General features: G+C 40.6%; 1 protein-coding gene and 1 non-coding gene across 8 annotated transcripts in view; both read right to left on the bottom strand.

Moving 5' to 3' along the window:
• Positions 1–5964, bottom strand: part of GPD2 (glycerol-3-phosphate dehydrogenase 2) — a 149452-nt gene extending 143488 nt beyond the window's left edge. For 2 of the 7 annotated variants that reach the window (XM_077956157.1, XM_015110135.3), the window contains exon 1: positions 5670–5964. The gene's annotated coding sequence lies outside the window, so the exon portion shown is untranslated. 7 annotated transcript variants of the gene reach the window in all.
• A 12967-nt stretch (positions 5965–18931) lies between these two features.
• On the bottom strand, positions 18932–19035 carry LOC114671637 (small nucleolar RNA U13). Its single transcript, XR_003721671.1, has one exon. It is a non-coding gene; the product is annotated as a small nucleolar RNA U13 (small nucleolar RNA).
• Between the last annotated feature and the right edge of the window lie 6515 nt (positions 19036–25550).

Raw genomic sequence — 25550 nt, 5'->3', positions numbered from 1 at the left:
TGACCTCCTGGCCCCAAGAGATCCTCTTGCCTCAGCCTCCAGAGTAGTGAGGACTACAAGCATGGACCACCACGCCTAACTAGTTTTTTGTTGTTGTTGTTGTTGTTTAATTTTTGTAGAGACAGGGTCTCTCCACATGGCCCAGGCTGATCTCAAACACCTGGGCTAAGTTATCCTTCTGTCTTGGCCTTCCAAAGTGCTGGGCTTACAGGTGTGAGCCACCACAATGGGCCTGCTTATGTATACCAGTTTATTACAAAAGGTATTATAAAAGACACAAATCAATAGCCAGATGAAGAGGTACACAGGGCAAGAAATGGGAGAAGGGGTGCCCTCTCTGGGCATGCCTTCCTTCCAGCACCTCCATGTATTCACCAACTCAGAAGCTTTCCAAAATTTAAGGTTTTTATGAAGGCTCCGTGATATGGGCGTGATTGATTAAATCATTATCCACTGGTGACTGACTGATTTCCAGCCACTCTCCCCTCCCCAGAGGTCTGGAGTGAAGCTGAAATTCTAACCCTCTAATTACATAGTTGGTTCCTCTGGCACCAGCTCCCATCCCCATCCTGAAGCTATCTACGGTTCTACCAAGAGTCACCTGTCATCTCAGCAGTGTAGAAAAAGACACTCATCATTCCAGAGGTTCCAAGGGTCTTAAAAGTTCGTTAGTCAGAACAGGGGACAAGTATCTTTCTTACTATATCACAATACGTCACAATACATTTGTACTTGAGAAGGAGAGACATCTATTAACCAATTTTTCCCACTAATTTTGTGAACTAATTGAACCAAAGCCTGACCTAAATAAATCATAAATTGTGTTTTTGCTGCATAAATCAGAAATCTGGTTTTGAAAGAACATAAAATTCTCAACTGAAAAATAGGAAATAAGAGCACAGATATGATATAGGAAGAAATACACAACCCAAAGAACTAGTAAGAGCCTCTAACAAAAGATCAAAATCCTGGAACACAAGCCAAAGGAAACAAACAAACAAACTTGGTCACATTCACGTCAGGACACAAATTAGAATTCTGGATGCATTCTGACCACAATCATTATCTAAACATTCTCAGGTATTCAAAGCATCAACATCTCTTCCTTTCTTTTTCTTAAATGTTCCTGAGATCAATCCCTGGTTATATATTACAGGAAGAAGTCTATTCTAAAATTGTTAGAGATTTCCTGGCTTGCAGCCACATTGGCCGTTGTCTTTCTCACTTGGAGTTGAGTTTGATCACATCTTCCTCTTACATTTCTTTCACACATCATGTCAACAATTCTAAAACAAAGAAAAGTAAAGCACACTTTATTAGTTTCTTCTTGCCCTAACATACCACTTCTAAGTTTTCTTACCTCAAAAGTCTTAAGACATGATGGAATTATTTAAGTATTTTGATGAGCAACTAAAACTTACTTAATAATATCTTCTTAGTTTAGTTCCATTCAGCTCTTCTCTATCTCCCAAGAAACAATTTTTGAATTTGGCAGGTTGAGAGGCATTTCAACCCTGATGATTAATAATTTTCTCCTTATACTCCAGGTAAAAAATATATAAAATACACCCCATTGTCAAAACTGAATAGAGTAACTGGCAGGCCATCTGACACTTTTATTTTATTTATTTATGTATTTATTTACTTACTTACTTATTTGAGACACAGTCTCCTTCTGTCACCCAGGCTGGAGTGCAATGACACAATCTTGACTCACTGCAACCTCTGCCTCCTGGGTTCAAGCAATTCTCCTGCCTCAGCCTTCCAAGTAGCTGGGATTACAGGTGCCCACCATCATGCCCAGCTAATTTTTGTATGTTTAGTAGAGACGGGGTTTTGCCATGTTGGCCAGGCTGATCTCAAACCCCTGACCTCAGGTGATCCACCTGCCCAGGCCTCCCATCCCAAAGTGCTGGGATGAGCCATCGTGCCTGCCTGGCTTTTTTTTTTTTTTTTTTTTTTTTTTTTTTTTTTTTGAGACAGTCTCAAGCAATTCTCAAGTTTTGACCTCCTGAGTAGCTGAGACTACAGGCACAGGCCCCCATGCCTGACTAATTTTTGTATTTTTTGTAAATATGGGGTTTCCATGTTGTCCACGCTGGTCTCAAAACTCTTGGGCTCAAGCGATCCACCTGCCTTGGCCTCCCAAAGCAAAGTGCTGGGATTACAAGCGTGATCCACTGCACGTGACCTATCTGACACATTTTTAAGCAAGTGTGTTAAAGGTGACAAGAATGAAGAGTTACCATTTTAACGCCAACCCTGAGCTTTAAACTTCACAGATATAGTGACAAGTATTCATTTCTTGCATATGCAAAATTTTACTGAAGATTTCCCATATAATTTTCAACAGAAAGATCATTTTTGGAAGTACACGATTATGTTGGCTTTTTCATACAATGAGTACACAATAGCAAACATCCCTGAAACAAAGATGATCTTTTCTATCATCTTCAGGAAATAAGTCCCTCTGTTACTGAAGTGACATTCTCTTCGGCAGGAAGCTGTCTCCAACTACTTGAGCCAATATTAACCTTTTCCTTCATAATCACAATAGTTCTGGCCAATATCCTACCACTGGAAAAATGATTGTACAAGGTCTTATGTTGGTCTCCAATTGTGTTCCATCTATGTTTTACCTTGTTAAACAACTGTAAGCTTTTCAAAAGAGGGTAACTTTTTTTTTTTAATCTAGCACTTATTACAATATAATGCTGCACAAGAATACAGAAAATTTCATTTAAGAAGACTAGTGTTCATATATTTGATTTCTAGTCCTCTTTCTGAAGTGTTGTTTCTGCACTTAGTTTCGCCCCACGAGTCCAGGTGTTGACAAACAGAAAGAATCAAGTTTTGGAAAACCTAAACAGAAACATCATCACATTAAAAAAATAAAACTGAGAAATTACATACTGATCTGAAAATTGCTTCCCTTCTCTAATAACCATAGCTACCACTAACTCACCTCTCCTCTCCCCAGCCCAACACACTAAACTAACCGAAAAAAATATACGAATAATTCATGCACAACATGCAAGAATTCTTTGCCCAAATTTTCAAGCTAACTATATTCTTTGCCCATATTTTCCTATTTGAGTATAAGAAGGAAAAATACAGGATGGAAGCTAGTCTTTTGAAGTCTACCACTTGCCAGGTACATTGCTAGCACTTGCACACATGTCATTGCATTTAGTATCCATATTTTGCCAATGAGACAATTGAGGCTGAGTTTTAAAAGATGACCTAAGGCCAAAGTCTCTGGCTCCCTGCTCCGCAACTACCCTCAGCTAGAGTTTGTTCCACAGTTCAGTTGCTCATTGAGAAAACATTTATTGAGGGCGTATTACAAGCTAGTCACCCCTCTAGGCATTAGAGGTCACTCATTGAGAAAACATTTATTGAGGGTGTATTACAAGCTAGTCACCACTCCAGGCATTAGAGTTTTGAAAGTATACAAGACAGGACAAGCCCTACTACTCTCATAGAACTTACATGCTAGAGAGGAAAGAAAACAACCAAACAGAGTAAGTTCAGAGTTGTAATAGTTTACCAACACGAGTTACGCACAATCATCATCAAATCTTTTAAAATATCTACAATAAGATTACTTACAACAAACTAAAGGGGGTAGTAATATTCACTAACAATTGGTAACACTGTGGCCCTTTTGTCAATTCCTGAACCAAGCCATTGCATCTTTGAATGAATCACAAGGGAGAGAGAAAGAAGCAGAGCTCTAATGCTGCTTAGAATTTCTTTATAAAATAAAATGACTCTGCGAGCTATGAGAATGGACTGTTGCAATGAATCCAGTGTTGGTTCTCAAACCCAAAACCCCATATTTATCCATTTATTCATTAAAATATTGCTGTATTAGAAGAGTTGATTTGTAAAAGTCAAGGAAGTGTTGTAATTTGACATAACGCCCCTGTGAGAAACAGAGGGGGGTTTCAACATCCACATCACAAGGTTCCCCAGGCTGCACACGGTCTCCATTGGGCAATGGCATCCTGCTGTCATGTGCTGGGCCAGCAAGAACTGTAGGACTGGGACTAGAGTGGTCAGTAGCTACCAAGAAGTGCCTGGGCCCAGTGTGACAGCTGCCAACACCCTCCACACGCCAAAAACAAACTTCACACCTCTTTAAACTTGGAACACGTGCAAAATACTAACAGTTTTGTTTTAGCAATAAAGACTCCCTGTCACTTACTAACTTCCTCCCCTCACCTATTTATACAAGTATAAGTTGACTAGCTGCTATTTCTATAGCTGCCTCCTATGATATTTATAATGTGTTGTGTGATTTGGGTTGCCCATGTCACTAACACTTTGCGAGAATTTGTGTTTGTAAATTACTCTGGAACTCTTCTGAGAGTGAATATTCCACTGCACAAGGTGGAAGCCAGACTAGAGACCATCTGCTAAGAGCAGCACTTCATTCACCCAGCTACACCTTCCTGCCAAAGCACTCTTTGCAAATCTATTTTTGCTGGTAGAAGTTACGTGGGGAGTGGAGGCTGTTTTAAGTTATCAGTGTGCACCTTCCATTTCCTCCTAGGACAGTCACACGCCAGGCGCTGAGTTTCTCAAAGAAGCCTCAGCCCCCGTCCAGACTCGTTCTCACTCTTGCTTCGGAAGGGAGCAACAATCCTTATCAGACTAGCCCCATCTACAAGCTAAAAGTTTGCATAAACTTTCAATGGGGTACCAACCCTCGCCCCAAAAGTCCTGCCACTGTACTGTTTTACAACTGCCGCCTCCAAAATATAAACAACGAAACCCTAGAGAAAAGCGAGTCCATCTTCTGCTGATGGGAAGAAATTCTAAATCTTTCCCGTTTCCCGCCACCACCTACCGCAACACTGGAGTCCCAGAACACTGGCCCGGGTCAGAAAGGGAGCACTCCCCCCTAGAATCCTAAGGGCGGGGGAAGGGGTCTCCCAGGAAGCACACACCTGAGATAGATCCTCACGCGCGAGGGGCCAGCGGGCAGGGGCACCCAGTTCCTCCAGCCAGTGTGGAGTCGGCCTCCCCCCGGAATCAGAGCCTCGGCCCGGGTGCTAGCAGCGCGGCGCGCGGGGCTGTCACTCGAGGCGGGCTGGGCGGGTGTAACTCGAGCGCCGGGCCGGCCGCGCCCCCGCCTTCCCACTTCCCGACTTCCTCCTCCCGCTCCCGCGCCTGCTCCCTCCCGGAGGGCTGACCCGGGCTGCGAGGCCGCCACCTCCAGCCCGGATACCTCGGGCCCAGGCTCCTCCGGCCCAGCGGGGAAACGCGGAAGTGGGGGCAGGAACCGGGGCCGGGGTTGGCTGGGGTGTGGGAGGGAAAAGCGCTGCGAAGAGCGGGCGGCGAGCGAGGAGGTCTCCGCGGCCCAATGAACGTGACTAGACGGGGACGCGGCTCCCGCCGCCGGGTGGGGTCGCGCAGCGCCACACGCAAGGGCCCTCGCCCGCGGCTGCAGTTCCTGCTTTGTGCCTCGGTGGTGCCGGACTCCAGACCTCCGCCCCGCCTTGCCAGCGGGCTGGCGGACTGGAAAGCCTGAGCTAGGCCAGGCTGGGGAAGACGGTGGCGGTGTCCGATTTCCTGTGCCCTCGCCCATGCGGGCCGCCCTGGCCATCTGCCTGGGGGAGGGGAGACACTCGCCGGCCGGCAGGCTGGCGGGGCTGACTTACCTGACGACTTCTCGTTGTCCGCCCCTGGATCTGGCTTCTCCTACTCTGCACCTCCCGGTCGGCCGGCTTCCCTAGGCCTACGGACGCGTCCAGGAGGCGGGCGACCCTGCGACCCCGCCGTCAGAACCCAGACTCTCGCCCGGCTCCCCCGGCGGGCTCAAGCCGCGCCAGGCCTCCTGGCTCCCCCCCTGAATGTCAGCGCAGGGACCCGCAGGGAAGTCCAAGCCCAAGCTCCAGGGGGTGGAATGCTGAGCACAGGTTCCCCAGGCCCAGCCTCATACAGGTGGGGGGAGGCGGAGAGCCCCGGCAGTCGAACAGCAGGCTTCCCACTTGCAACCCCCCCAACCCCCCCAAAAAAGAAACGACCCTGCCCACTGAGCATGCCCAGCTCACTTGTTGGAACTACTAGGGCTAGACAAGCCCAAGGGGACCTAAGGAAGGCGGAGTTGGGGCTCAAATGGATCCCACTTCTTCAAGAGCTTTGCTCCGAAGACCTCTGGGTGCTGTACTAATAACCTTTCTATCGTGGTATTGGAAAATATCCAGGAGATGGACGGAAATGCCTTTCCAAAAGAAGGAAGAAAATTAGTGTGAACCAAAAACGCAGTGGTATTTTTTTTTAATAAAGTATTAAGTCACTCATTTAATGTCCTTAAATACCACAAAACTCCTATAGTTGACCCAGAGGAATGCACTTATTTATTAAGCCTCAAACTCAGTAACTTGAGGGAACCATCCATAGTCCACAGAGGAGCAATGATTCTCACCCTTGGACACATTAAAATTGGGGGGAGGGGGCGGGGAGGGGTGAAATGCCAGATTTTCATCCCCAAGTCCAATGAATCGGTCTGGACGTGGGATCTGCAAGTCCTTGTATTTCAAAATCGGGTCTAAAAGTGTAGTCACTGGAGCCCGCAGCATCAGCATCACCTGAGAACTTGATAGAAACTGTACTCCAGTGACCTGATTCATAGACTCTGGGGCTGGGGCTGAGCTACCCAGATTTTACAAGCCCTTAAAGTAGTTCTGGTGCACACTAAAGTTTGAGAACCATGGTTTAAAAGCTCGCCCCAGTTGAATCTAATGAGCAACCAGAGAAAAGAAATTGTAATTGAGAAAAGAAAAATAGTTCAGAGCATTTGAGCAATGTGAGGTATGCAAAATTTATCAGGCCCAGAGAGACTTGAGTATGGGACATAGGTTGCACCCCTACACTCATGCTCAGGGGCGATTGTTTAAAGGCATTTTGTTCATGACTAACTGCCCAACCATATCTTCATGTTCCTGGAATTTGTGATACGAAGAACAATCTATAGGCAATCAATAGTTTATGTGTTTTTATGTAAATTATTGGTAAACAACTTGGAAACCGCCTCTTCTTTTCCTTTAAAAACTTTATTGTAGCCGGGTGGGCGCGGTGGCACACGCCTATAATCTCAGCACTTTGGGAGTATGACGTGGGCAGATCAAGAGGTCAGGAATTCGAGAACAGCCCAACCAACATGGTGAAACCCCATCTCTACTAAAAATACAAAAATTAGCCGGGCATGGTGGCGAATGCCTGTAATCCCAGCTCCTCAGGAAGCTGAGGCGGGAGAATCACTTGAATCTGGGAGGCGAAGGTTATAGTGAGCTGATATGGCACCACTGAACTCCAGCCTGGGTGACAGAGTGAGACTCCGTCTCAAAAATAAATAAATAAAATAAATAAATAAAACTTACTTGTAACTGGGCAACATTGTGAGACTGGTTATATCAAGTTGCCTCAGTTTTTTTTTCTTTAGTTTGACAAATCAAACCAATATTTTTATCATTTTTTCTTCAAACCCTAATCATTTATCTAGAAATGCAACATGTTACCCAGAAAAGGAATAATCTGGTTGAATTGGGTGCCAGTCCTGGATTTCTTTCCCACTGATTATCCCAGATCAGTTCAGTGCTTGGGAAATGGGACCATCAGTTACTCACTTTTGTACTCTAGTGCCTAGCACAGTGCCTGAATATAACTGATGTTTACGTGTTTCTTGATTTGAAATGAATGCTTAGGTAAGCGATCTGGTCCAATCCATGCGATGTCACCTGATTATTTTCCCCACTAGTCCCACTGACACTGCTAGCTAGTGTAACCACCTGAGGAGTTCATCTTGCCCGCTGCCTAGACAGAGCCGATTCATCAAGACAAGGGAATTGCAAGAGTAATTCACGCAAAGCCAGCTGTGCAGGAGATCAGTTTTATTATTACTCAAATCAGACTCCTGAGCATTCATGGAGCAGATTTTTTAAGGACAACTTGGTGGGCTGGGGGAAGCCAATGAGCCAGGAGTGCTGATTGGTCAGGAATGAAATCATAGGGAGTTGGAGCTGTCTTTTTGCACTAAGTCAGTTCCTGGGTGGAGGGCCACAAGATCAGAGGAGTCAGTTTATTGATCTAGGTGGTACCAGCTTATCTGTCAAGTGCAGGGTCTGCAAAATATCTCAAGCACTGATCTTAGAAGCAGTTTAGGGAGGGTCAGAATGACTCCTAAACCATAGTTTCTAATCTTTTGTGGCTGTTAGTCCTACAAAGGCAATCTAGTCCCCAGACAAGAGGGAGGTCTGCTTTGGGAAAGGGCTGTTACCATCTTTGTTAAAACTGTAAACTGTAAACTAAGTTTCTCCCAAAGTTAGTTCAGCCTACGCCCAGGAATGAACAAGGACCGTTTGTAGGTTAGAAGCAAGATGGAGTCAGTTAAGTCAGATCTCTTTCACTGTCTAGGTCATAATTTTGCAAAGGCGGTTTCACTAACAAGCCAAGAACTGATGTAAGATTCAGTTCTTATATCAATAACCCATGACCATCAGCCCCTGAGTCTGATTTGGATACAGGAGGAGGTAGAGAATAGGAGGTAGGACATAGTTGGAGATAGAGAAAAGTCAGGAGCATTGGACATGATTCCTCTTGCCAAATTTGGGGCCCAGAGCAACCAAAGGACAGCAGAAGGATGTTGGCATCTGGTGGGATTCAGAAAGGACGCAGAAGGAAAAAGGTGTGCATGGAAGTCGGGTCAAGGGGCACAGACAAGGAAGGAAGCTTCACCTGATCAGCACACAATTTACTCTGAATCTTCTTTTTCAAGACCGTGTACCTCTGCTCTATAGTTCCCACTCCCCCACTCTTCACACACATCTAATCTCAACTATTGACTTGAATAAAATAAATAGGAAACTGTTGTATAGTAGATAATTTTCTCCAATAAAACATTGCTGACTTGCAATTAGAGCATAAGTTATTTAGAGCATATTTTCAAAGTTGTTAATTCTTAAAAATGCACAGCCCTAAAAAAGAACAAAATCACTTTGCAGCAACATGGATGCAGCTGCAGCAACATGGATGCAGCTGCAAGCTGTTATCCCACGCAAACAAATGTAGGAACAGAAAACCAAGTATCACATGTTCTCACTTGTAAGTGTGAGCTAAATCATGGTTTCACTCAGACATAAAGATGGGAACAATAGGCACTGGGGAATCCAAAAGGAGGGAGGGGTACAGCGGCTGAAAAACTTCCTATTGGGTACTAAATTCAGTATGTGGATGATGGAATCAATAGAAGCCCAAATCTCAGCACCACACAATTTACCCTTGAAACAAACCTGCACATGTAGCCCCCGAATCTAAAATAAAAATGGAAATTTAAAAAAAATTTTAATGAACATTAATTTCAAAATGTAGAGGTTTATAATCATTATTTTAAGATTTTACAGACACTGGCCGGGCACGTTAGCTCACGCCTGTAATCCCAGCACTTTGGCAGGCCAAGGCAGGAGGATCACCTGAGGTCAGGAGTTCAAGACCAGCCTGGCCAACATGGTGAAACCTCGTCTCTACTAAAAAATACAAAAACTAGCCAGGTCTGGTGGAACACGCCTGTAGTCCCAGCTACTTGGGAGGCTGAGATGGGAGAATTGCTTGAACCCGGGAGGCAGAGGTTGCAGTGAGCTGAGATCACGCCACTGCACTCCAATCTGGGCGACAGGGCGAGACTCTATCTTGAAAAGAAAAGGAAAATAAAAAGATTTCACAGACACTTATAAAATAAAATACTACGCCCTATTTGTTCCATGAATCTTTTCTGAAGAGAATAAAATATAAAAACAAATTTTTATTTCTTGCCTAATACATAGCACTTTAAAGCCTTTTTTGACAATTCTTTTTATGAGTATCTAAGTAGCTTTCTGCCTCCCTATCTCTAGCCCTCTGTCTTGCTCCTAACATAACAAGAATTCCACTGAAAGGGTTTGATTGCTGATTAGAGTATCTAACAGGAACACAATTTCCTATATGCCTAAGCATTTTCTTTTCATTATTAAGATACTTTCATGGGGAAGTGGGAGATAATCATTAATCTCGGAATTGCTCTCAATAATTACTATGCTAGCTCCACAGACAATATTAAAAAAAAACAAAAACCTTCCCTTCTCAACAAACACTTGCTACTGCTTCTTTTTTGCTTATAGTATTAAAACCAAATGAAACAAATAAACTGATTTAAAACTAAAAGTGTAGGAAGACTAAGTAGGGGTATGAGAAAGGAAACAATGACCATAACCAAATTTTATAACACGAAGTAATTATTTCAGCAGAAGGCAATCTAGTGAAGACCAAGACCTCAGGGAAGTGAGAGTCGTAAGTGTTTCTCTTCTTCCCCATAAACATGACTCAGCATTTGGAATGAAACTATGTTTACTGTCTTTCAGATTTCTGGTGTCAAATACCTTTGGTGCCACCTAACTCCTTTCTCCTGTGCCTAAGAAAACTCAAGCATAGTCATGGGTTTTCATCCTCATATGGCCACAAAAATCTGAAAAGCTTTTCCTTTTTCACCCATTCGTGTCTTACAGAAGCCTAAGTTGGTACACCATTCATTTACCTTGTTTTTGTAGTGTTGTCAGATGAATTTAGGTTGTCACCTATATCCTAGTGTAACAAAATGAGCAAGAAGTTTTTTCCCTCCCAGACTTGGAGAGTAAGCTACCTGCTACTAAGACATCTTAAACGCAGCTTCTGGGATTGACCTTTTCCCACTATGTGGGCACCTTCCAATGATGAGTCTACCATGTACTTTTAATGACCACCACATGTCTAGAGCCAACTGTTTTAGTCTTTGCCCATTTCTAGAGAAAAACAAATTTTCCCCATAGCCAGGTAAGTGTTCATTGGTTACCAAAGCTCGAAGTAGAATTTATGGAATACTAGAATTGAACAGGACTATAAATGTTAACCCCACACTTTCATTTTATAAAAAACGAAACCAAAGCTCAGCGGTATTACAATATTAGCTAAACACAGAGCCAAGACTAAAATGAGAAACTGCTTGGTATAGACCTCAAGTCATATCTTACAAATTCTTCAATCATGGTCTTGTCCTCTAGCTTTCCAAAACGTCAGTATCCTTATCAGTGAAGGATGTTAATATCAAACATTCATATAGTGTTTACTTTATCTCAGGCACTACTCTTCACAAAGTGATATAATCTTTAATCCTCAGCATAACTATACAAGTATTTCATTTTTCTGGGTTTTTTTCTTTTGTTTCATTCCACCAAATGGGGAAATTAAGGTAAAAAATTGTTAAGTAATATGCTGAAGACAACACACCTAGCAGATGGCCAAACCGGGATTGAGTGGGATAATATATGTAAAATGCCTGGTATATAAGTTGCCAATAGAACTATTACCAATGTCAGTTCTCTTCCCTAAACCACAAGCATATCCTGACAAAACACTTTGTTCTGAAGCTTTGCATGTTCACGTATTTTTTTCATTATATTATTTAATTTGGGTACAGTTTAAGTAGTTTACATGAATTAGAAAGTTATGTTATATATGAATCTAACATAATCATATCCATTGTTAATAGTTGCAAACAGTAAGAAATTAACCAAAAATTAAAGACTACAAGTTTACTACTTACCAATAAACAAAACTAACATAGAGTATCTAAAAGATTAACATTGCTGTCCAAGAAAATCTTAAATCCTTGGGCAGGATCAGACCAATCACTTTGGGAGCTTAAGAAAAGAATACTCATTTGGTAGATCTCCACCTACTTGATACATGAATTCTTAACAGCAGAGTTATAGACATCTCAAAATATCCAACAGAAAATCTTTCCATGTCAGTGATTCTCAAAGAGTTAGGATCAAGAATGAAGTGAAAATATATGATCCTTGAAAAGATGAAATAAAAATACTAAATATATTTTTAAATGGGTACTTTATGTTTTATTTCTGCTTTATAAGAACTGGGAATGTATTCTTGAAATAAATGTCTAAAGCATCAATATAAAGTGGCACCAAGAAACTTACTTAGATTTAAAGGTCCTGAGGGTAAAGGAAATATGTATTCCTTCCCTAAAGAGGAATCCGCTTTATCCCTGGGACAGGGCAGCACTGAAAACAAGCTTTTATAAATGTTGATGATGTACACTCAGTAATGTTGTCTCTGGAACATAGCCTCCTATTTAATAACAGCAGGAAAGTGTGGGTAAGCAGAAATGTCCCAAGAAACTCATGCAGAGAACATGAATAAGTATTAAGTTCTGATGTGGGAACTAAAACAAAATAAAGAATTGAGCTTTTCAGAGTAAAGCTTAGTTATCATCCTAGTGAAAGAGGTAACTGAACCAACGGTAAATAACCCAAGAAACTGGAGATGTGTCAGTCCCAAATTTGAATACATTTTATATAACCTGGAAATGGCTTAAATCTTAGCAGTAAATGCTTAAAATAAACTTGACCACTGTTTATAATGTTATAACACGATTTTAAAAAAAGAAAATGAATGAATTTGAATAGCAAAAACAGCACAACAATAGCAACAGACAGGAATTATGTCTGTACATGATTAGCTCTAAAGTGAGGATGTTGTATCTTAGCCTTGAAACATGTAGGCATTGACCTAATTTCTGCTAAGCCAAGAGGAAAGTGTTTTACACACAGGGAGCATAGACCAGAGGGTAACAGGTGCTGTTCCTTGGCCTGAAAAGCAAATCTCCTTCATTCCTCCTCTATCAGCAAAATCATCATATAAAGCCTGAAAATGGAAGACAGGAAAGCAGAGAATCTTTGTTCTGTTATCCTTCAGTTACAAATTAAAGTTCATTTTTGAAAGAGCTCTTTAGGGAGGCATAAAGTAAAAGGAGAGAATGGTTAAATGTAACATCCATCAAGGAGAAATTTTACAATTTAATGGGAAGTCAATTATTTTAAAATTCTCTAGACCACGCTGTAAATAAATAATCCTGTTCCCTTCCTGCCTAACTCTTAGCCAAAGTTTCTGAGAATGAGATAACTTGACATGTGAGAAATAGCTAGAAACTGGTGTCAGGGCATCTAGAAACTTTTTTTTCTAGTAAATCTAGAGTAATGTGTATTCTAAAAAAATATCTTTCAATAGTCAAATGTGGTACAAGGCAATTTTTATTGTGTTCTTCACTGTCAACCTGGTCCTCTTATAGTATTGAAATACAGCAAATGTCCTGCCCTCACAAACGTGGCCTTCCTAAAGTGGGTCTCAAAGTGCTGGAGGTTGAAATTCTAGTTTTTTCATCATGAGGCCCACCCTGGATATAGGGTATCCTTTCACTTTACATAGGTGTCCTTTTGATTCCTGCTGTTGTAATAGGTAGAAAGCAAATAGTCTGCAGCCTAATGAGAGCTAAAGCAAAGACTGAGAAGCTACACTGTGGTAGACTGAATAATGGCCTCCTCAAAGTTATTCACATTCTGATCCGTGGAACCTGTCAATTTTACCTTATTGGGCCCAGCAGTGGGGAGAGGGGAAGAGTTGTAGATATGATTAAGTATCTTGAAATGGAGAGATTACTCTGAATTATGGGTGTGGGCCCTAAATGCAATTATACATATCCTTAAAAGACAAAAGTAATAGGAAGATTGTATGCACACAGCAGAATAGAAGACAGAGTGATCATGAATACAGAGACTGTAGTAATGCAAACACAAGCCAAGAAAGGCCTGCAGCCACCAGAAACTGGAAGAAACACAGAATGGATTCTCCCTAGAGTCTCCAGAAGGAGTGCAGCCCTGCTGACCCCTTGATTTCAGTCTAGTGATGCTGATTTTCAACTTCAGGCCTCCAGAACTGTCAGCCAATAAATTTCCGTTGCTTTAACAACCAAGTTTGTGGCAATTTGTTATAACAGCAATAGGAAACTAATACAGCTTTCTCCATTTATTTCCCTTTGGCACTAATGCCAGTCTATCTTTCCAGAGCTAGATCTTCAGTACATCATTGACATTTGTAGGATGTTTTTAATTCAGAATGCCACAGCAATTTACAACCATGTACATGGGCTCAATTTTGTATCCTGTGGGACATTCAAGCAATACCAGACTCTTGTAAAATTTGAGAGATTCCTGGACCATTTTTTCACTTTTTGAGACTCCTAACAATTAAAGAAATACTAAAACAAAGTTGAAAAAAATTATAGTATAATTTGAATGTTTACAATTAGTCAACTAATTCTCAGCAAAAGAATACTTCAGTAACTATTTCCACAGCCTCATTTAGAGATAAGAGCAGAATTTTAAATGTGGGTTCCAAGGCAAACAGATAGCTATACCACTCAGTTCCTCTTTCAAGCAGAACTTATTTCTCCAGCTCCTGGAAGCATCTTCAGTAAGTGGTTTTCAGCAGCCAGCTCCTTCAGAATTTGTCTGGACCGCTGAAAGCTGCCTCAGTCAAGGTCATTCCTTTGCTGAGTTAGTTCTTATCCTGTGACTGAATGAGGCTGGGGTATGAGACTCAGCCAGATAATTGGAAAATAACTCTGATGGGCCTCATATGCTCTAGAACTCCCTCAGGGGTAGATTGAGACTGCATCACAATCCAGTTTCTCCCTCTGCCCGATTCTGCTTCTGCCATCTTCCTTTTAGATGTATTAATCCTAATAAATCACCTGCGTGTCATATTCCATCTCACTATCTGCTCTAGAAAGCCCAATCTGCATCAGGCCCTTCATAACAAAAACCTTTGACTGCCACAGAATCTTAAATTTATTCTTCCTCTTTTTTTTTTTTTTTTTAATTTATCCACTGGGATCGTACCTTTCTTTCCAGTTCAAAGAAAAAAACCATTCCCTAGAGCTGCCAGCCTCTCCAGTTTGCTCTCTCTCTATAAGGACAAAAGGCTTCTCTGGGCTACATGTAGTTCAGGAACATGGGTTGCAAAATCTTCCTCACATCCTATTTCCTTCCAGGTGTGTCTAATTTAGATGTTTCTAACATCAGTCATTCAATGAGTACTTATTGAGCACCACTTGTGTACCAGGCACTATTCTATTGTTTAAGGGATACAGGAGTGATATGGTTAGGCTTTGTATCCCTACCCAAATCTCATTTTGAATTATAATTCCCATGTGTTAAGGGAGAGACCAGGTGAAGGTAATTGAATCGTGCGGACAGTTCCCCCCATGCTGTTCTCATGACAGTGAGTGAGTTCTCATGAGATCTGATGGTTTTTTAAAGGGCACTTCCCTCTTTGATGGGCACTTCTTCCTGCTGCCTTGTGAAGAAGGTGTCTTGCTTCCCCTTCACCTTCTGCCGGGATTGTAAGTTTCCTGAGGCCTCCCTGGCCATGCTGAACAGTGAGTCAATTAAACCTCTTGCCTTTATAAGGTACCCAGACTCGGGCAGTTCTTTACAGTAGTATGAAAACAAACTAATACAAGGAGTATATGCTTTTATTACACACCCAGACTGTAGTATGTGATATATGTTAGGTCAGATTTCACATATGCCTCACAGGTAAGGTAAAGTGAGTTCATCAGGCTATGGTAAAACAAATAAGCAGTAGTGGGGTCTGTGGCAAATTGGAGAAAGCATGTCACATCCACAGGGGTTGGCTCTTGACCTTAACCTGGTATCAAACCTTTTGTGACCAGCTAGGAAAACCAGAAAGTACCCACCTCTTTATGGGATGTAATCTAAAGTCTGCACCATCACTTCTAGATGATTTTTGCCCCAAATACTTAACCTGAGTTAACCCCTTAGGTATAAATTCTAGTCAACAAGACAACTGATTCCTCTTCAACGACATTGTCACAGAAGAAAAGGAAAGGGAGAGAGGGTCTGATCTGAAGTAAAAGTGACTTAAGTGACATAATCAAACACAAAGCATGTGTTTTAACTGAATAATGGCTTGAAAAGAAGATAAATGCAGGTCAGGCATGGTGGCTCATTCCTATCATCCCAGCACTTTGGGAGATCAAAGCAAGAAGATCCTGAGCAACACAGTGAGACTCTGTCTCTACAAAAAGTAAAATAAAAAAAATTAGCCAGTTCTGGTGGTATGCACCTGTAATCCCAGCTCCGCAGGAGGCTGAGGCTGGAGGATCACTTTAGCCCAGGAGCTTGAGGTTATAGTGAGGCAGGATTACACCACTGCACTCCAGACTGAGTGACAGGCAAGAGCCTGTATTCAGAAAAGCAAACAAACAAAAAATAATAAAATGAATATAAATGACATTTTAGGAACAATGAGGAAATTTGAATATGAACTGAGTAAACATGGCATTAGGAAATTACAGGTTTTGTTTTCAGTGTGTTCATACTAGCGTTATATAGGAAACTGTTCTTAATAAATATAGCAATGTATTAAGTTATTGAATTTAGAGGTAGATGAATAGATATTTTTCTTTCTAATTTACAATAAGCTTTAAGATGTTCATAATCAAAATTTTTAGCTTAAACAAAAGTAGCAGCCTGTACAAAGCTTTTGTCCATTGTTGTCATGGGAGAATTAAGCCCAGTGTTACTAAACACTCTGAATTTTCAAAATAAACTGGAAATCTGGGATTTTAGTGTAAGATACTTTTTGACTTTAAGAAATTATTAGCAGTCAAACCTTAAAAAGGCAACAAAACAAGAACAAAAAATAGTGCAGGTCTGTTATAATGCATTTGGATGCTAAAGCTCACATCTAGTCTTCAAATTTACCATCTCTGATCTAAGTCCTTTGATTTTAATCTGTTTCCTTAGCTCTCTGACCCTTTATCCCTGATTTTCTTCTTCCTTTCTCTCTTTTGCTGACTGGTCTCTACCACTTTACCATGTCCTTGAGCTGTTGCAGGATAATATGAGAAGTAACCAAGCTATGGATTTGTTTGGAATATCAGATGATTTAACAAACTAAGAATTGTTTAATAATTATCCTAGAACAACTAAACATTATCCCGATGATCTAAAATAGTTATTAAACTTCCTCACTTAAGATTATTAAATTGCAACATCTGTCTTCAGGAAACATTACTATTGCATGTAATATTTGCAAAACATTTACAACTGCTTTTAGTTATATCTCATATTCTCGTTTTTTTTTTTTTTTTATCCTTATTTAATGGCTGGAAAGTCCTGAAGGTAACCTGAGTCCTTCGTATGAGAAGGTATTAGACATAGGCGAGCTTCCTGGATGATGGGCTGCTGCTTATCCAACTGCGCCACGTTCTCTCCTGCCCTTGTTTGCTTTATTAGCTAATTACCAAGCTGCATATTCAACCCAGGTTCCAACTATATTAACGGCTATTTACTGGCTAAAATCAATACCCTTTCGATTAGCCACCTGGCGTGGCTTTTGGTAACTAAGCATTATTTGGGCTTCACTGCTTTTACTCCATTGGGGAGATAGGAAAGTGCTTTGTTTTGATTTTTTACACTTACTGGCTACTGCTCTTAGCGGTAGGAGATAAAGGGCAGCGGAGATCGGCTCTGCCTTGGCAGAACCTGGGAACAAACACATAATATTTTACTGCACAAGGAATGGAGCAAAGAAAAATGGAATGACAAACACTGATTTTACTATTTTAAGATTCTTTTTCAATTAAATAAATCTCTTTGGATATATATTTCTGATGCTCCAGGCATTGTATTAGCCCTAAAAATACAAAGATAAATAAAATACATTCTCCAACTTAGTCAAGTTGTAGAGAACAGCATTGAAACAATCATTACCATAAGAGAGTAAAAAGAGCAGAAAATAGATGTGGAACAGTGTTTTGAGATAGCATGGCAAGGGAATGATTCATTCTTTCCAAAAAGAAAAATCCCATAAACGCCTTTTTGTCACTGGTGGTGAAACTAACCAAAAATGTTCTTTTTAATGTAGGTATTTTATTACAGAAAGAACTCATGTTCATTTTGGAAACATGAAAACATATATAAAAAAGAGGAAAAAAGAAACCCAGCCCCTGTAATCTGACCACTTGGGTCACAATTAACCAGTGTTATTACTTTTAACGGCAAAAACTGCAATTACTTTTGCACCAACCTAATAACTTGCTATAGACATTTTATATACAACTTATATAAAAATAATAGAAAACAAAAATATGTGAAAACATGGGCTTTGAATCAGATCATTCAAAATCAAGTCTTATCACTTACTACCTTTATGATCTTAGGCAACCTGCTTAATCTCTCGGAGCATCAGTTTCCTCATCTATAATATATGGGTAATGGGACCTACCTCTGTGGAGTACTGTAAAGATAAATTAGAAGATAAAAGTACAGTTCTTACAACAATACCTGGGGCATATAAAGCACTCCACATATTCATTCACCTAGCAAATATTTATTGAGCTTTCCATTCTAAGCATTTAGACCACATCAGTGAACTAAATATGGCATTTATTTTTAATATTAGAATTATTATTAATGTAATGCCCTGTAAATCCTCTTTCAACAAAATATTGACAACACCATTCAGTGACAAGAAATGTGAATCTATCTCTTTGTTTTTACTGCCTGCGTAGTTTTTTTGTTTGTTTGTTTGTTTTTGGATGGAATCCCACTCTGTAGCCCAGGCTGGAGTGCAGTGGTACAATCTCGGCTCACTGCAGGTTCGCCTCCCAGGTTCAAGTGGGATTCTCCTGCCTCAGCCTCCCGAGTAGCTGGGACTATAGGTGCCTGTCACCACGACTGGCTAATTTTTTTGTTTTTTTAGTAGAGATGGGGTTTCACTGTGTTAGCCAGGATGGTCTTGATCTCCTGACCTCATGATCTGGCCACCTCGGCCTCCCAAAGTGCTGGGATTACAGGTGTGAGCCCCCGCATCCAGCCTACCTGCATAGTATGTTAATGGAAAGGCATACGCTAATTTATTCTGCTTACTGCCTATTCAAGAACCTACAAAGACAGTTTCCAATCTGTATTATAGATACCATTACTTTGAATATCTTTGTTTCCTTGTCCAATTGATTCTTTTTTAACATCACATGGGTAATGTGCCAACATCATGACAAGGTTTGAGGGAGGCGCATCACACACAAGAGCATAAAAACCCAGTCATCACACTTATGAACTATAAAATGATAACTTGTCAAATTGATTCTTAAGGATATATCCTTTAAGTGAAATTGAGTCAAAGTTGATGAACATTTTAAATACTTTTCTCACTCTGTCATCCAGGCTAGAGTGCAGTGGCCCAATCATAGCTAACTATAAACTCAAACTCCTGTGCTCAAGCAATCCTCCCACCTCCACCTCCCAAGTAGCTGGGACCACAGGCATGTCACCATGCCTGGCTAATTTTTTATTGTTATTGTAGAGATGGGTTCTCACTATGTTGCCCAGGCTGGTCTTGAACTGCTGGGCTCAAGCCTTCCTCCCTCTTCAGTCTATCGAAGTTCTGGGATTACAGGCATGAGCCCCTGCACCTGACTTAAATACTTATTAACACTTTTTAGCATTCTTAAGGAAAATCAGGAGAGGGGGATACCAGAGCTGGGTATTGAAGAATACGCAGAAGAGAGGCAGAAAGAAAAATGAGGGAAAAACATCAACAGGAAGAAGTTCATTGCCTTCAAGTTGATCTTACATCATACTCTAAGGCAAGACATATTTTGGGTTAGTAGAGTATAAAGATGAGTAGTTTCAAAAGAGAACTATGGGGACAATCTAAGATAAAAGATTGAAGGATAAGGGTTGGGGATTTTTTTTTTTTTCATTCAACTCTTTAGCAGACTCTAAAGAGTTGGAGCACCTAAAATGTTAACATGCACATTTCCGTGATCCACATACCAGACAGAATTTTCAAGTAAGCCTAACAACTATTACCTTTTATCCTACTCTTCTAATATCTACTCAACGTCTTTCTGCCCCTAGGAAAAGTACAGAACTGCAGGCTACTTAATGCAAAGTTGTCATTGTTTTTAATTTAGTGTATGGAAAAATAACCTGCAATGATTATATAAAATACTTATTCACAGGAGTAAAGGGTACGTATACAGATTTCAACTCTGTAAAAACAGTTTAGGGACAGAGGATCTGCATTCTAACGAGCACCTCGGCTAATTCAGATGTAGGTAGTCCTCAGACAACACATATTGAACAACCTTTTCTAGATCTTTGCTACTCAAAGGGTGGTTCCCGTATTAGCGATAAAAGCTTCACCTGGGAACTTATTTGAAAAGCAGAATCTCAGACCTTACCATAGACCTACTATACAGAATCCGCAGTTTAAGAAGTTTCCTGGATGATTTGCATGCACATTAATTGTGAATAAACTCTTCTGTAGGCTGTCAATAAAGAAACTGTGAGTAGATTTAACAGGGAAAAAACATTCCATGAAAAATACATGTCCCATCCATTTGTTTTTTGGAGCATTATTTGGGCTTCACTGCTTTTACAGTGAATACGCAACAAGGAGCCTTGTATCTCAAATTCTTTCTAGCATCCTGTGGCATATAAAACTCATTCACTAACATTCCAGGAGATGTAATGAGAAAAAAAATGAGCTCTAAATGATGTCTTAGTAGTTCTCTAGGTATCTCCTTCTTATATATCAATTTCTATTTTCAATGTGTAAATGACTTTATAGGAGGTTGAAGCAAAAAGGATTTAAACAGCTCAAAGTATGATCAATAGATGCTAAATGAAATAAAATTAGTTTTGGTTTTATATCATGTTAGTTTCTATTGACCAACCTTTTAAATTGTAAAATTATGCAGCTGAAACTAAAATAGGAGAAATTACGGCACTTTTATTTAACATTATCTAGTTGATATTTTAAGAGATGCAAAATAGGCAGAAATACATCTGATGGGCCAGGAGCGGTGGCTTATGGCTGTAATCCCAGCACTTTGGGAGGTCAAGGTGAGCTGATCATGAGGTCAGGAGATTGAGACCATCCTGGCTAACACAGTGAAACCCTGTCTGTACTAAAAATGCAAAAAATTAGCCTGGCCAAGTGGCACACACCTGTAGTCCGAACTACTCGGGAGGCTGAGGCAGGAGAATCGTTTGAACCCAGGAGGCGGAGGTTGCAGTGAGTCGAGATCACGCCACTGCACTCCACAGAGTGAGACCCTGCCTCAAAAAGAAAAAAAAAAGAGAAAGAAATACATTTGATAGAGATATGTATTTCATTGTATTAGTATCTTAAAAGAATCTGACTAGAGATAACCGCCTTGCAATCAAATCTGAGCAATTGTTAGGATGCCAAATATTTCATTAAATAGTTAAATAATTATTTCAGATAGGTATAGTAGGATTTGGAATAAACCCAATGGGAAAAATACATTTTGAACCAAGTGACATTTGTGTATTCTAAAGTTTTCTGTATTCCAAATATACTTAGAGAGCTAAGTTTCAAAGTTTGTTAGACCTTAAAAATGCTGTGTAACTTTAGGCAGCATCACCTTTCATTTTAAACAAGACAATGGTTTTGGGTAAGTAAAACAGGATTAGCACTTACAAGTTTTTGGTTGGTACCTAAAATTATATGTTTTGATAATCCTTTCACTATAAAAACACTTAGGTGAAAATTTAAGGAGATGGTAGAAGACCAGTCTCCTCTACTTGTAAATACAAACTCAACCACATTCTGTCTCTTCAATCCTGTTCTTGTTGATGATAAGGAGGATGATGATTATAAAAGAAAACAAAAGAGGCTGTGAAAAGAAGAAAACCAGAAGAGAAAATATGGGGAGTGGAAGAGATCCCGATGAGACCTATTAGTAAGGAGGCTTTATGTCATTCAGACAGACAAACGTAAAGCCACCAGAAACAACATCAACAACAAAAGAAGAACTGGAATGTTGAAGCTTTTCTCCTTAAAACTAAAAATAAATGCCATTTCTTTATGAAACTAAGCTTCATTATTAGCGATCATACTTCACAGTTGTTGGAGCTTAGAGAACAGTACCCTGGGCTGGGCATAGTAGTTCATGCCTGTAATCCCAGCACTTTGGGAGGCTGAGGTGGGCAGCTCACCTAAGGTTGGGAGTTCGAGACAAGACTGACCAACATGGAGAAACTTCATCTCTACTAAAAACACAGAATTAGCCGGGCGTGGTGGGGCATGCTTGTAATCCCAGCTACTTGGAGGCTGAGGCAGGAGAATCTCTGGAACCCGGGAGGCGGAGGTTGCGATGAGCTGAGATTGCGCCATTACACTCCAGCCTGGGCAACAAGAACAAAACTCCGTCTCAAAAAAAAAAAAAAAAAAAAAAAGAAGGAAAGAAAACAGTACCCCGAAATATGGCATGTTGACATGCTGAACTGAGGAAGCCTCCAGGCCTCCCAGACCTCCCCCTACTTCACACCCCACAGCCTCTCCCTAAGCCTTTATCCGCCTACAATCCATATCCATCTAAAGGAATAATTGTTTTTTCTTTCCCTCCCTGTAAGGCCAAGAATGAACCCACACCTGAACAGAACCTTTCACAAGACAATGTACAAATTAATCTGTTCTCTGATCCACTCGTTCTCCCTAATAATGCCCTCAACAGAATTCCCCTTCTTCCCCCTCCCATAACATATGCCAGGATGGTATGAAAGCTTTGGAACCACGGTACTTGGGTAATCACTGTGATTCTCCCCTTGTATACATGTCAAATACATTTGAATGCCTTTTCTCCTATTAATCTGCCTCATGTCAGTGATTTTCAGTGAACCTTCAGAAGGCCCAGGGGAAACTTTCACCTTGGCCCCTACATAGTCCATTTGGCTGGTCAGGGAGAATGGGTAGAAGTCCCTTGGTTGCTGTCGCATAATTCATAGTATATTATTTCTCAAACTTGTAATATTTATACATACCTCTCACTATTTTTGGTCCTTTTTTTTTTTTTAATTAATGTAACATTTTTTTTTTGAGACGGAGTCTCGTTCTGTCACCCACGCTGGAGTGTAGTGTCGTGATCTTGGTTCACTGCAACCTCTGCCTCCCAGATTCAAGCAATTCTCCTGCCTCAGCTGCGTAGCTGGTATTACAGGCGCCTGCCAACATGTCCAGCTAATTTTTGTGAGGTTTTCCCCCCTTTTGAGACCGAGTCTTGCTCTGTCACTCAGGTTAGAGTGCAGTGGCTCGATCTTCCTCTCAAGTTCAAGCAATTCTCCTGCCTCAGCCTCCCGAGTAGCTGGGACTACAGGCACGTGCCACCATGCCCAGCTAATTTTTGTATTTTTAGTAGAGACGGGGTTTCACCATATTGGCCAGGCTGGTCTCGAACTCCTGACCTCGTGATCTGCCCACCTCGGCCTCCCAAAGTGTTCAGATTAGAGGTGTGAGCCACGGCACCTGGCCTAATGTAACATTTTTCTTCGAATCAATTTACTTGTTATTCTTTATTTTTATTTTTAGAGATGGGGTCTCTGTTGCCTAGGCTGAACAGTAGTGATATGATCATAGCTCACTGCAACCTGGAACTCCTGGGTTCAAGCAATCCTCCTACCTCAGCCTCCCAAGTAACTGGGACTACAGGCATGTGCCAATATGCCTGACTAGGAAATCAACTTACTTTTGATAAAATATAACATTTTCCTAAGAAAAAGTTTCCATGAATTACACTCGAATATATGTAAAATAAAGAAAAATTGTAAATACCCATATGCCACCAAAAGCATCTCATGAACTAACAATGTTTGGAAAATCCAAACATAATAGGTGCTCAATAAATATTTGGTAAATTAAGGAATAAATTGACTTATTTTTAGTAGCTCATTCAGGAACTGGAATACACAAGATACAAAAAAGAAATCACTGCCTATTAAGACTTTGCCTCTCCTGGCATATGTTTAATTGTAATAATCAAAGTCTCAGGGTTTACCTAATGACTGGTATTAATCAAATAAAATTTTGTAACTTTCCAGTGATCCTTTTTTATTGATCACTCACCTTGAAAAGAATGAGATCAAAGAAAAAGCAGAAAGTGGTCCCAAACAGATTCTTCTGAATAAAATTGATCAAATCACTCTTCAATGAACACCTACAATATGAGAGACACTGTGCTAGCTTCTGAAAATGCAAAGATAAATAATCCTTAATCCTGAACTAAACTGCTATAGTTCAGTTTAGTTTAATTTAATGAGGAAACCAGACAGTTAAACAAATAAATGCAATTCAGAGTGATAAGTATGACAGATACGTTTCAGTGCCACAGGATTCCAAAGGAATAAGTGACCAAAAGTGCCTGAGTAAAGCCAAGGTGAGGTTTCAGCAGAGTCAGGTAGCAGCTAATATCCAGGTCCTGTAACCTTAATAGGCACTCAAGAATCATTTTTTAAATACATGAATACATGAATAAAATACATGAATAAAGCCACAGTCATGCCACTGCATTCCAGTCTGGGTGCAGTATCACGGAGTGATACTGTAATCTTAAGAAAGCCAAAAACCAAAAAAACATGAATAAGTGAAGGAATCAAGTCCAATGTTAACCATTTTGGTAAACAGGAAAAAAAAAATCAAATTTTACCTTTCCTGTATGTCAGGCAAATGAGGTTGAACTTTAGGATAAAGTAATATAAACTATAAGGAGACTTTGAAATATTTTCATTTCATTTTAAATCATGCATCCTGATACATTCATTTAAGTAATATTTTTCATTTTCCATTGTGATTTCAGAGGATGAATTATGTCAGCTTTTATACAGGTAAGATTATTGGGGAAGATATGATTGGGTGGAAGACCTGCAATCTATTGCCAGCTCTGCCAATAATAACAGGCTGCATTGGCCAAGCCACAGCCTCTCTGGGCCTAAATTCTTCTCAGTTTTGGATATCTACTTGCAAAATATATCCAGTCTAAACACCTCTCACTATCAGCACTCCTACCATCGTGGTCCCAGTTTCCATCTTTTGCATGGATTATTGAAATAAATTCTTAACTTACCTCATTGCTTTCTTCTTTGCCCCAATTCACTGTTTTCTACTCAGCAGCCAGAGTATACTTGTGAAGTAAAATTAGGCCATTTCTCTGGTCAAAATCTTCTAATAGCTTCTCATATTATTCAGAGAAAAAGCCAACATCCTTTCTATGGCTGCCAGAGGGCTCTTCTTGCTCATTGCACAGAAAAGCCAATACACTCAGACAGTGGTATTGCAGCAAAGATTTGATTATTGTAAGGCAGCCAAGTGAAAGGATGGGAGAGATTTTTCAAATCCACCTCCTGGAGAGCTTTGAGGCTAGGGTTTTAAAAGTATAATTTGGCAGGCAGAGGCTAAGGAATGGATGCGGCTGACTGGTTGGAGATGAAATCATAGGCATGTAGGAACTGTCTTTGTATGCTGAGTCAGTTTCTGGGTGGGGTCACGGGACTAGTTGAGTCAGTTTGTTGGTATGAGTCACAGGTCTGAGTAGCCTCAGTCTGTTTACCAGTAAAAAATATCACAGGTGGGTCGCAGTGGCTCAAACCTGTAATCCCAGCACTTTGGGAGGCCAAGGTGGGCGGATCACTTGAGGTCAGGAATTTGAGACCAGTCTGGCCAACATGGTGAAACTCCATCTCTACTAACAATACAAAAATTAGCCAGGTGTGGTGGCAGATGCCTGTAATCTCAGCTACTTGGGAGGCCAAGGCAGGAGAATTCCTTGAACCTGGGAGGCA

Source organism: Macaca mulatta, chromosome 12, assembly GCF_049350105.2.
Source record: "Macaca mulatta isolate MMU2019108-1 chromosome 12, T2T-MMU8v2.0, whole genome shotgun sequence".
Lineage (NCBI taxonomy): Eukaryota > Metazoa > Chordata > Mammalia > Primates > Cercopithecidae > Macaca > Macaca mulatta.
This window is presented reverse-complemented; position numbering and strand designations above follow the sequence as displayed.